Consider the following 11709-nt stretch of genomic DNA (forward strand, 5'->3'; position numbering starts at 1 on the left):
TATGGTGCCACTGCGTGACCAGTCTTGCACCAATTGCGTTGCTTTATTCATGTCAGAGGTGTGATATATTACCATGTGGGAAATGTAGCTGTGTTTGTTTTTTATTACTGTTAAGGTGACGAACATTGTTAAGTGGGATTTGCAGGGATATAGTTCCTTTGTGTACTATTGAAATTTCTGCAAACCATTGACGTGCTTGATAAAGAAAAGTTATAATTGCATTTCCTGCATCCAAATCTGCGTGCAATTTATTGTAGAACCAGATAAATATAGTCCTGGAAGACTGTATACATGGCATATACTTTTTGATGTATTCGGGGGCATGCTGTGCATGAGCATATCGCATTGCGATTTCACAGTTATTTAAGTGTTTCTTCCAGTATGAAATGTGGAAAAAGTTTATGTTTGAGAACATCTTAATGGCATTTTACCTTATGTAAGTGGTAAACTGTCAGGTTATTAGTGTATTTTTTATTGCGTTGAACCACATGTGAAGGTAAACGCACAATTCTAAGCGTCACATTAAAGATCTGCCTAGTCCACTCCGATTTTCACGAATGATGAAAACACACTCTTTGTTCAGTCCTGCATTATTCATCACGATTAAACTGTTCTGTTGTCGAGATCGTTGTAAGTAAAGACATTTAAAAGACATCGTATACCATCTGTTATCCTTTTTCGCGCTACACCACATTGGGGAGCTATACTGATGTTTACAATGATGGTCTACACTTTGCGGTTATTATGCTATGGACATCATATATTTTTAATACAATACTAAGATAACATGAAAAAAACGATAGTGTATGTTAACAGTAATAACGATGCGTCCTCATCAGCGGCAATTCATCGAATACAAGAGCTATTTTTTATTGTGCCATTACTCACAATGCTAAATCATGTGACATGATGTAACTTTTTTTGGTACCATTTTAATGGGAATGACTTACGTTTTATACTTTTGAAATGAGTAACAGAAGATTTATACTAGATATATTTATTCAAGTTTTATTTTCGTTCGTTTTATCACTTAAAGAAAAATGCTATACCATTTATTTGCAAATTTCGAAATAAATCTTGGATTAATTTCTTAGCTCAAATAGACACAAAATCGACTTACCTCTTTGCTCCTTGTTAATAACTGGGCAAATATCCATATTTTCATGTCACATTGCTGCTATTTTGGTTTTCCTATTATATGTTTCCAAATTGAATATGTCACAATATGGACACAGATAATAAGCCAAATACTTTAGAATTAATATAATCCATTCCTCCTTCAAGTATATCCCATATTACACATTCAAATATTACTGAATATAATCACGTGATGCTGAATTATTGCCAATGCATACTATGCTCATTTACTACATGCAGTTCTATTCATATTTTATTTACTTTCAGAATTTGAATTTGATAGTTTGATTGAATTTTTTAAAGCGCCTACACTTTATGCTCGTTTAAAAAAACAAAACAAATATTGGTAAAAGAGACCAACTGTGGAGATATCTGAACGCAGATTTGTATTTTTTATATCACTGAATAATGCGTAAAATTTGTGTTTGACAAAATAATATAGAATGAAGGATTTTTGATACTTGTTGTGTTCAATATTGTTTTGCAAAACCTTTTTGATTGCAATGATGAATGAATTCATATGTCCCGATCTTTCATGTGGTATTAATAAGAGTGCATTTGGAACTGAGTTTTTGTAGCAAAAACGTTCCTTTTTGCAATTTAAAATTTAAAATAAAGTTTTAATTAAAAGACAACATCTTGTCAAATGGCCACACGAAGACATCCTGAATTAGTATGATATTTGTGCAATCATTATTGATATTCTTTACAATATAATGTAGCTTGATTAACACTGATATCCTTTAATGTAAATAAACTTATATTTGTTTTCCAAACCTATACCAAACTTTAATTTTGGCCATATGACATAAACTTATGTTTAACGCATGTCAAGCCAGTTCTGATGCCTTGAATAAAAGTCATTTTCATCACCGAAATTTTTGGTTCAGTATGTAAAACACACAGTAATTCGATTATTATTCCTGATTAATTTAATTCAGAATGTAATGATAAAATATAATTATAAACGTCAACACGTAAAGCCACTCTCACAAGTAAACCATATTTCATAAAATCCGTACAAATTTAGTTCCACGATCTGAATCATTTCACTTAAACGTGTTACCCTCGCCCAGGGTAGTTTTGAAATGAGAGCGACTCGTTTAATCCAGATCAGCAAATTCTGGATACGACAGCAAAACTGAAACGCCACCTAGCGGCAAAAAAAGATGGGCAATATCGTATCAAATTACTGCTATTATTCATATCGCTCTGGCAACTCTATAAATATTTGGCCATTTCAAAAGCGATTATTACGGCGTGTTATCTGATATAATTGCTAAGTGAACATGCCTGTGAAATAACGAGGTATGTCATAACCTTTCGTTTCACAGTGGCGCAGTTTGAAGATGTTTGATCAGATAGCATTTGCAGTGAGCAGTATAACTAATTAAACGACAAAACTGAACAATACCTGTACCACGGGCCCATTGCAGATGTATGCATTTGATAACCTGAGTGGAGAGCTATCTAGTTAATTAAGCGTCCATGTTCAATGAATAAACCATTCATCTGTCAGAAGATAATGAGTTGTTTGATATTTAAGTCTATTCAAATCGAAGCAGTTCTATTTGAAGAGCAGACTGTGGGGCGCTTGTTATGGGCATTCCTTATTTGATTGTACTTGATATGAGTGCAATGACTAGTGCTCTGTATTTTTTACAAAATGGCTTTGTCTCAGGCAGGTGCAAACGCTTGCGAGCTGAAAATAAACTTCTAATGCTGCACTCAATCACAATATCACCATGTTTGTACAAGAAACGGCTGATATGTGATACTTCTACTCTTAATGCTTCAAAGCTATTGAATTGCTTTTAATATTTAACAATATTGCAATTACGTGAATGCAGATATTAATAAATTATTTTTGTCCATTAAATAAATTTTCGCAGACATGACACACTACCACTATATAATAAACTAAACCAACTTAAACAACGCATATCCTTTATTTGAGCGTCGGGCAATGTCTGTTTAATTTAATTCCAATGTTTCGAAATTATGAGGCCCCAGGTTTCATTAATTGATCAAAACATAATTAAGAATAGCGCTGAAATCTTTCTTAGAATGCCACCACAAAAAAAAAGCCGCAAAATAATATAGCGACAGATGCATTAATCAGTGTTCCGTTCTTTACACTTTCTGTCTCTTTTAATTCATAATATATGGAGTAGATAATGGTTCGAAAAATGATTAATAAACATTTAAAATTTTATTGTAATGTGTTATCTTGTGTATCGATATCACCAATACTGCAACGTGTTAAAAAGAAAAGTTCTGACCATAGAATACAATGTTTTTTTTTAGTCCGGAAAGTATTTATATTGGAAGCAGGCTATGGCTGTTGCTTTATCATATTATAATGCTTTTGTTCAGAGCTTAGGGTGAATAGGTACACATGTTTTTGTCCCTGTTTGACGCGATTCATGTTCTCCGTGGTATTCCAATGCTTTGTGTCGTAGTCGTGAAAAAACATCTGATGTTTATAATCAATGACAAGATTGCATGCTATGCCAAAAATCAATTCAAACCTTGATAACTAAAGATTGTCTAGTAATAGATACACTTGTACTACTCCCTCTACTTAAGATTTAAACACAAAAAGTGCAAATGGTAAAGCGTAAAATAGTACTTGACATTTGTTAAGTGAAATAAACTTTGAAACTTGGGAATGCACATCGTTCACAACGAAATCAGGTGGAACCATTCTTCATATCGAAACTACCATTATAGCACAAACATCCATGAATCAAACATAATATTCAACGATTGTCTCCAAAGCCTATGTGAGATCATTTCTTGGATACATTATTGAACATGTCTATTTGGTCTAAGAATTAAGCTTCATTGTTCGACAGTAATAGCGCTAAAATTGTTTTTGTTACGACAATTTACTAGCTGTACAGAAGAAACACGTACAGCTCTTTTGTTTGTTTGTCAAGGGATATTAGTTTGGCACAGAACGACATTGCGTTGATTCCGCCTGAATATTTTACATCAGCTGTCTCAATGCATTTGTGTGCGCAATCATCTTGGTTAAGGTTATATTTGACATGCTATGCAATATTTTGTGACAGGTTAAATTCTTTACCTGGGTAAAATTATCTCCCATATAAACTCACTGTCATAGAGGAAAAACCTAGTAGTGTGTTTCAAACTCATTGAATTAATGTTTTTGATCGCTTTACTTCTCATAAAGAAGGATATCTTTTGTGTGTTTTATGTACATGACCTCATGATTTCAGTGATTTTGTGTTGATAAAATGTGCTATTATTCAATGTAAATTTGGAGAACATTTAACTAGTTACAACTTATAAACTTAAATGAGTAAATTGAAGTTTTCAAAGTAGATATGTTCTACATAGTGTTCTTTTATTTTACTATCATCTACGCAACGTTACTATTCATTGCTACAGTTTATCGTCAGATGGTTTCAGATATAAAATGAGTATGCGTAGTTATCTTTATTCTGAAAATGCCTAGTGTTGTAACGGATATTATACAAATCAATAATCAAAGCAAATGTCCCTTTTTGGTAGCACTAAGTCATCTCACTTGGTAATAGTATCATTTTGATATGATATAAAGTGTGGATAATAAAATACAATTATTTGCTCGAGAAAATGCAAGCTTTTGTCGTTGGGATCCAACCCACCACGGAATATTATTAACAGACAAAATACATTTTGAGTTTTTATTTCGACTATAAACTGATATGTGACAGCTTTAATGAGCTTCAAAGTTCATGACACTTCATGACCATTATATTGAATTAAGACAGCGACGCTAAAGTCTCCATTAACTTGAAAAATAAACTTAGACGTTCCTTTGTTAATTGTAGAACACATATTACAACGGTAAATGAAAAGCAAATCAATCCCCATCAAGCAAAAATATGACGAGAAGTTTCGAAATCAAAATTGCAGGAAACATAAATAAAACCCTAAAATCTAACCGAATAGGAAAAAAGAAAAACGGAATCAATCAGAAAATCCGCGTTTGCACACGATGGGGAGATTTCTAGACAGTGCTACGCGATAAGGCATTAAAACATAAAATAATACTGTGTTTAATGTAAACACATTCATAGCGCCATTACATACAAGACAATAGGCTTGAAGATTTTAAAATGATAGTAACATCACGGTTTTTTAACAAGTTTAAAGCTTATATAATTGATCTTGATTTCATGATTTCGTTTCATTGTTCATTAGAATTGCATATTAACAACAACTTATAGTGAATATCGTTTTCTTAAATATCCTTTAGTTTTCGGTATCTTTACAAAGATTCACTAGTGTAAATAAAACAGCCCATTGGTGTTAGTTTATTTGTATTTCCCTGTTCTTACGCTAAAAACGTTATACACATATTTACATAGACTAAGACTAAATATAATGGAAAATTGTCGTTTGTTTTATATGCTTTTGATAAAAAACATGGCCTAAGTTATCGTTTTCTTATTTCACTAAAACGAACAAACAATGGGAAATGAAGTTCGTTTCCAATCATGTTAATCTTTCAGTGACTACTTATCATTCATGAGGTCATGTGATGACAAAAAAAACTGTTAATATTTTTCAATTGGTTTAATGTCAATGTATGTCTCAGCCGTAAGTTCTTGTTAATATGTTTTATATGATTAAACTATAATTGATTCGTTCATAAGTATACTCCATACAAATAGTATTTGTTTAATGGGCTGTATTTGCATATTTATTTACATTTTCCGAGCTCCAGTGATGAGTGTAATATTATATAACGACGTCATTCATACACATATTATTCTGGTTTCATTGAGAGCGATTTCATTTGACTGTATTGTTTGATCCAAAATATAAGAAGAATATGGTAGTTAATGTGAAAACGGATACAAGGAAAGCACTTTCAGACAACGTACAAATTAAGAGTATTTCCCTACAGTTTTAAGAGTCATATGAACAATGCATATGAAATACTGGGTCGATAATCTCTACCCACCACCGCCCAAAAAACAAAGAAAAGTATTACAATGCATATACTCATCTACGTTTGTTCCCGCTGAGAGTTGAACTCAGACCTCTTTTCATTACTGAAAAGTATTCTTCATTGAAATACAGGAATTGTCAACTGTAAGAATATCTGCATTGTCTTCATGAATGATATTTTCATTAATATTAAATGCGAAATTAACACTTTCACTTATTCAAATTAAAATTTACCTAGGGACATTGCTTTCAATTGATCGGCTTATAAGTACTTGTTGAAAAATAGATACGGTACAAAAGTGAAATGGAATCCGCAGACATGAGTCACATTACTTATAGAAGAAAATGCACAACAATAATTATAAAAAAGTACATGCCCTTTATTTATTTATAGAAATTTCTATGTTTTCAGGTTATATAATATAACGGCTGTTTTAATTTAATACCTTGATTTTGATATAAATGGAAATTAAATACTCGAGGTAGTAAACAATTTTCAAAATAAATCATCTTTAAGTTAATTACGATTATCAGAATTTCGACAAAATCAATGTAGTTTTAGTGGATTTTTTTTCTGATTTTTGTTAATGTTATAAACATATCTATCAATTTACCTGCATATTTAGTTTTTAATTTATTTAAATAATTTTGTCGATTTATAGTAGTATTTCTTATTAAATTTGAAGACAATTAAAATTACATTCTTTATATAACTTAAAGAATATGACCGCCAAAAGTAAAAGCTCATTTTAATGCGATTTTACTGACATGTTCAGTTGTGCCATGATGTTAAAACTTGTCGTTAACAACATTTCAATATCTAAGTGTTAATTTTGTGCAGATTGAGTTTTTGTAAGTTTGTTCATACACAGTAACAACTTATATTGGAAAACTGTAAGATGTGAATTATGTAAATATGTTGACCAACAGATATATTTATAAAAAATGTTTATAATATGCTCCAGAAAGGTTTGTAAGATGTTTTCATTTTCTTTTCATTGAGTAAGCGTTTTAAGCTGATGTCGTTCCTCAAAACAATACTCCCGAATACAATTGTCGTATAGTATTCTAATACTGAAATCCCAACGTAAACCTTACATGATAGTTATTAAATAATTTTTCAAATTGTTTGATTTTAAATACTCTTCGAGTGTTGGTGCATGCTAATATTTTTGACATGGTATATTTGTTAGAGCCACATTCTTTTTATACTATGGTTTATAAGTCGTTGTTCGTCCGTACTAATATTTCAGCATCTTTGGCGTACAGACATGTCAATTGCTTTATGTTTAGTGCGCTCTAAGATTTCAGTCGCTTGAGTTTCTACATGCACTAAAGCTTTAGGTGCGTGAGGTTTTAGTGCGCACTGAGATTTCAGTTGCTTGTTTTTTTAGTGCTGACTAAAACGTTAGGTACTTGCTTTATAATGCGCATTTGGATTTCTGTCGCTTGTGTTTTTTATGTACGTGAAGTTAGCGGCCTAGCGGCGTGAAGTTAGCGGCCTAGCGGCTTGAAGTTAGCGGCCTAGCGGCGTGAAGTTAGCGGCCTAGCGGCGTGAAGTTAGCGGCCTAGCGGCGTGAAGTTAGTGGCCTAGCGGCGTGAAGTTAGTGGCCTAGCGGCGTGATGTTAGTGGCCTAGCGGCGTGAAGTTAGCGGCCTAGCGGCGTAAAGTTAGTGGCCTAGCGGCGTGAAGTTAGTGGCCTAGCGGCGTGAAGTTAGCGGCCTAGCGGCGTGAAATTAGCGGCCTAGCGGCGTGAAGTTAGTGGCCTAGCGGCGTAAAGTTAGTGGCCAAGCGGCGTGATGTTAGTGGCCTAGCGCCGTTTTTTTCTCTATTTCAGAGCAATTGTTAATGCGTTATTTTAATAACAATGATAGATCAGAGTGTGATTTATTCATACATTAACATTGCGGCCTTAAATTAAAGTTTTCTGGTCAGCGCTTTCTTCTATACGTTCTGTTTTAATGCACACATCAATCTGAAGCGATTATAAACAATTTTTCCTAAAAAGTCGATTAATCACTTTAGCGGCCTAGCGGCGTGAAGTTAGCGGCCTGGCGCCCTAGCGGCCTAAATTGTAGCCTATTTCAAAGCATGTATACATGCATTTTCTTCATTAACGTTTCAGAGTGATAATTTGTGCATACAAAACAGTAAATATATCAATTTTAAGAAAAACAAACATGTTTACATGCTTTGAAATAGCTGGCTGCTTGATCGACTCTTTTGAAAAAAAAAATGTTGATAATCGCTTCTGAGTGGTAATTTGTGCATACAAACAGTTAATATGTTATCTTTAAGAAGAAAAGGCATGTATACATTATTTGAAATTAGATACCATTTTAAGCCTCCAGGCCGCTAGCCCGACAGGCCGCTAATTTCACGTCGCGAGGCCGCTTTAGAAATAATTGTTTATAATCGCTTCAGATTGATATTGTGTGCACTAAAACAGTAAGTTTATCATTGTTTTAAAATGCCCTGAAAAGAAAACAATTTAAGGACGCTATGTAAATGTATGAATAAAAAACCTTCATTTAACATTGTGTTCCAAAATAAACGCATTAACAATTGATTTAAAATAGATCAAATAGGCAGCTAGGCCGCCAACAACACGCCGCTAGGCCGCTAACTTCACGCCTCTAGGCCGCTAGGCCGCAAGGCCGCTTACTTCACGTACATTTTGTTGTGCGAATTTTAAATTTTAGTTACTTGATATGTGAGTGCGCACTAAGATAAGCAGTTGACGTTAAATAGGCAAAAAGCGCCGTAAAGATGCCGGCCTGGCAGTGGGACGTAGGCTGCGGGAAGTTGAGGACCTGATGGCCGTACAGTTGATTACCTTGCGCGATCAAAATGCAAGCTTAGCGGGGTTAAGATGGCGGCCTGGTGGTGTTAAATATGCAGCCTCATTGCGTTATTTGGCGGCATTTCAGCGTGAATTTGGCGGCCAAGCTTCATCTTATTGGTGACCTTTCCCAGCTTAAGTTGGCGGCCTGGCGGCAGATAATTGGTGGCCTTGCGGTGTTTAGTTTGCGGCTTAGCGACGGTAGGTTGGCGTCCATGTGGCGTCACATTGGCAGCCTGGCGGTGTTTAGTTAGCGGCCTGGTGGAGTAAAGTCACTGGACTAACATAATTAAGAGGGTGGCCTGGTGGTGTGAAGTTGACGGCCTAGTGGCGTAAAATAGGCAGCCTAGCGGTATTTTATTGGCGATCTGGTAGCGTTAATTTATCGACGTAGCGGTGTTAAGTTTACGGTTTATCGTTGTAATGTTGGCGGCTTTTTGATTTTTAGTTCACAACATGGCTACAAATAATAGGCGGCCTGGCGGCATGACGTCGTTAAATTGGGGTCTAGTGGCATTAAATTGGCATCTGGCGGCCGGACGTTAGAGGCCTAGCGGCATGACTTTTGAGACACAAGCGTTAAGTTGTAAACATTACGGCGAAAAACAGGTGGCCTACCGGCGTGAAGTTGGCAGCCTAGCGCCTCGAAATTCGCCGCCTAACGACGTGGAAAAGGTTTCCTATCGGCTTTAACATTGCAGCCTAGTGGCGCAGTCTAGATTCTCGTTAGCGGTCTAGCGGCGTAAAAAAGGATAAATAACGGATTGCGGCCTAGCGATGATAAATAGGCGACCTTGCGGTATTAATTCGGCGGTCATTTAGCGTTGAATTGGCAACCTGGCGGCCTAGCTTGATTAAGTTGGCGGCCTGGCGGTTTTAAGTTGATTTTCTTTCGAGGTTAGATTGGCGGACGTGCATGCGTTAATTTGATAGCCGGGCAGTTTTAGGTATGCGTATTGAAGTTGGCTGCCTGGCGGCGTTAATTATGTCATGTTTACGCTAGCAAGCCGTCAAGTTCACACTGTCATGCTGCCAACTTAACGCAGTCAGGCGGCATACTTAATGATGTCAGGGTACAAACTTTACAATAACAGGCTGTCATTTTCACGCTGCATAGCTACCATCTTGTCACTCAGTTTTGTTTTCAGCGTCACCAAGTGATTTTTTGAAAAACTTACATAAAAAACAAAGCGCATGACGATACCATATTTTCTACAAACTTAAAGCTACACACACACACACAGATTGAATGTTTTGACAACTGTTTTATATTTTGTCTTGGAACGAGCCAATTTATGACAAAAATGCATGGAAACCCGTGATATAAGACTGCTGACAAAAAATTAAATCGAAGATTTACATATTTATGTAAAACATCTGCGTTCTGATCTTTTGTCAGCAGTATTATATCACTAATTTACGCAAAATGACTTATTCCGAGACAAACAATAAAAAGTTGTCTAAACGGTAAATCTGTGAGAGTGCAGCTTTAACGAGCGTAACATCGTTACTGCTTTACACCTTTTAGCCCAACGACTTTTAGCTAAGTGACATATACGGACATTTCAGGTGCGCACTTTCACTGAAATAGACAATTATTTTACTTCTATTGTAAATGATCCAAATTGGTGTTTGATTTCATTTCTCTGAAAAGCGCACACACTTATATATCAGTTTAGGAACGAAACATTGTTTCAAACATGATGTAGCTATTATGTAAACAGTCTTTTGTACGCTTACTTTAAGTTTAAACATATTTATTTTACAACGATTATGAAACAAGTTATTACAACATTATATTAATCACTCTCGTTGGCACGATTTTACGCGAGAGTGTGGTCTTGTGTTGTTGGGGAAACCGGAGAACCCGGAGGAAACCCACTTGTCCGGCTTGGTGACCACCAACCGAACTCACATGCACCCAAGCCGGAAATAGAACCCGGGTCGCCTAGGTGAGAAGCGAGTGCGCTAACCACTGCGCTAACCGGACAACCAACACGCTTACATTTGGTTATTGATAGCCAAATAGACTTGAATTTCAAGGTCTGAACATATTTTTTGTTGACATCGTGAAATCGGTTCAGACGTCTTTGCCGACGCATATTGGCAGAATTACGTTATTTGTTTCTATGCTCTACTTATTACTGCACCTATTGCTTGTTAGTTTTTACTCAATCCAAGTTTTATTTACGTCATGATCGGAGACACTAGTCTAAATCAGAAGCATCATACAGAAGGAACATAAAACATTATCAAGCTACCTCACTTTTTATAGTTAGCATCAACAGATGATATACCTTAAAGGTTCTGATTTTTAAACATAGCATATCGTACTTGGTTCGCTAAAATAACACAATGTGAAACATAATTTTTCCTTTTTAACAATTTTGTTTGGCAAACTTTCGGTTTGCAGTAATCCTTACAAAACTGAACAGTATTCTTCACCAGTGCGATGAAATTATCATTTAAAACCAAAACTAAACGTTTTACCTTAGGTTACAAATGTGACAGCCATAAAATGTATCCATTCACTAGAGAAGTCGTAAACTATTTGATTTCACAAAGTCAAATGAGCCCGGTCCCGATACGAAAATCAAAAAAGTCATGTGATATCGACGTGGTGCCTACGTCATAGTTAGGGGATATTTGATACCCCTGGCGAGTTTATTCTTCTCCTTACGAAAAAGTTAAGGTTTTTGTGGATCCAACCGTGTAATCAGATAATCGTTAACTCCGTCTGTTTGTTTTGACGACTGGATCAC

Source organism: Mya arenaria, chromosome 7 (genome assembly GCF_026914265.1).
Source record: "Mya arenaria isolate MELC-2E11 chromosome 7, ASM2691426v1".
Lineage (NCBI taxonomy): Eukaryota > Metazoa > Mollusca > Bivalvia > Myida > Myidae > Mya > Mya arenaria.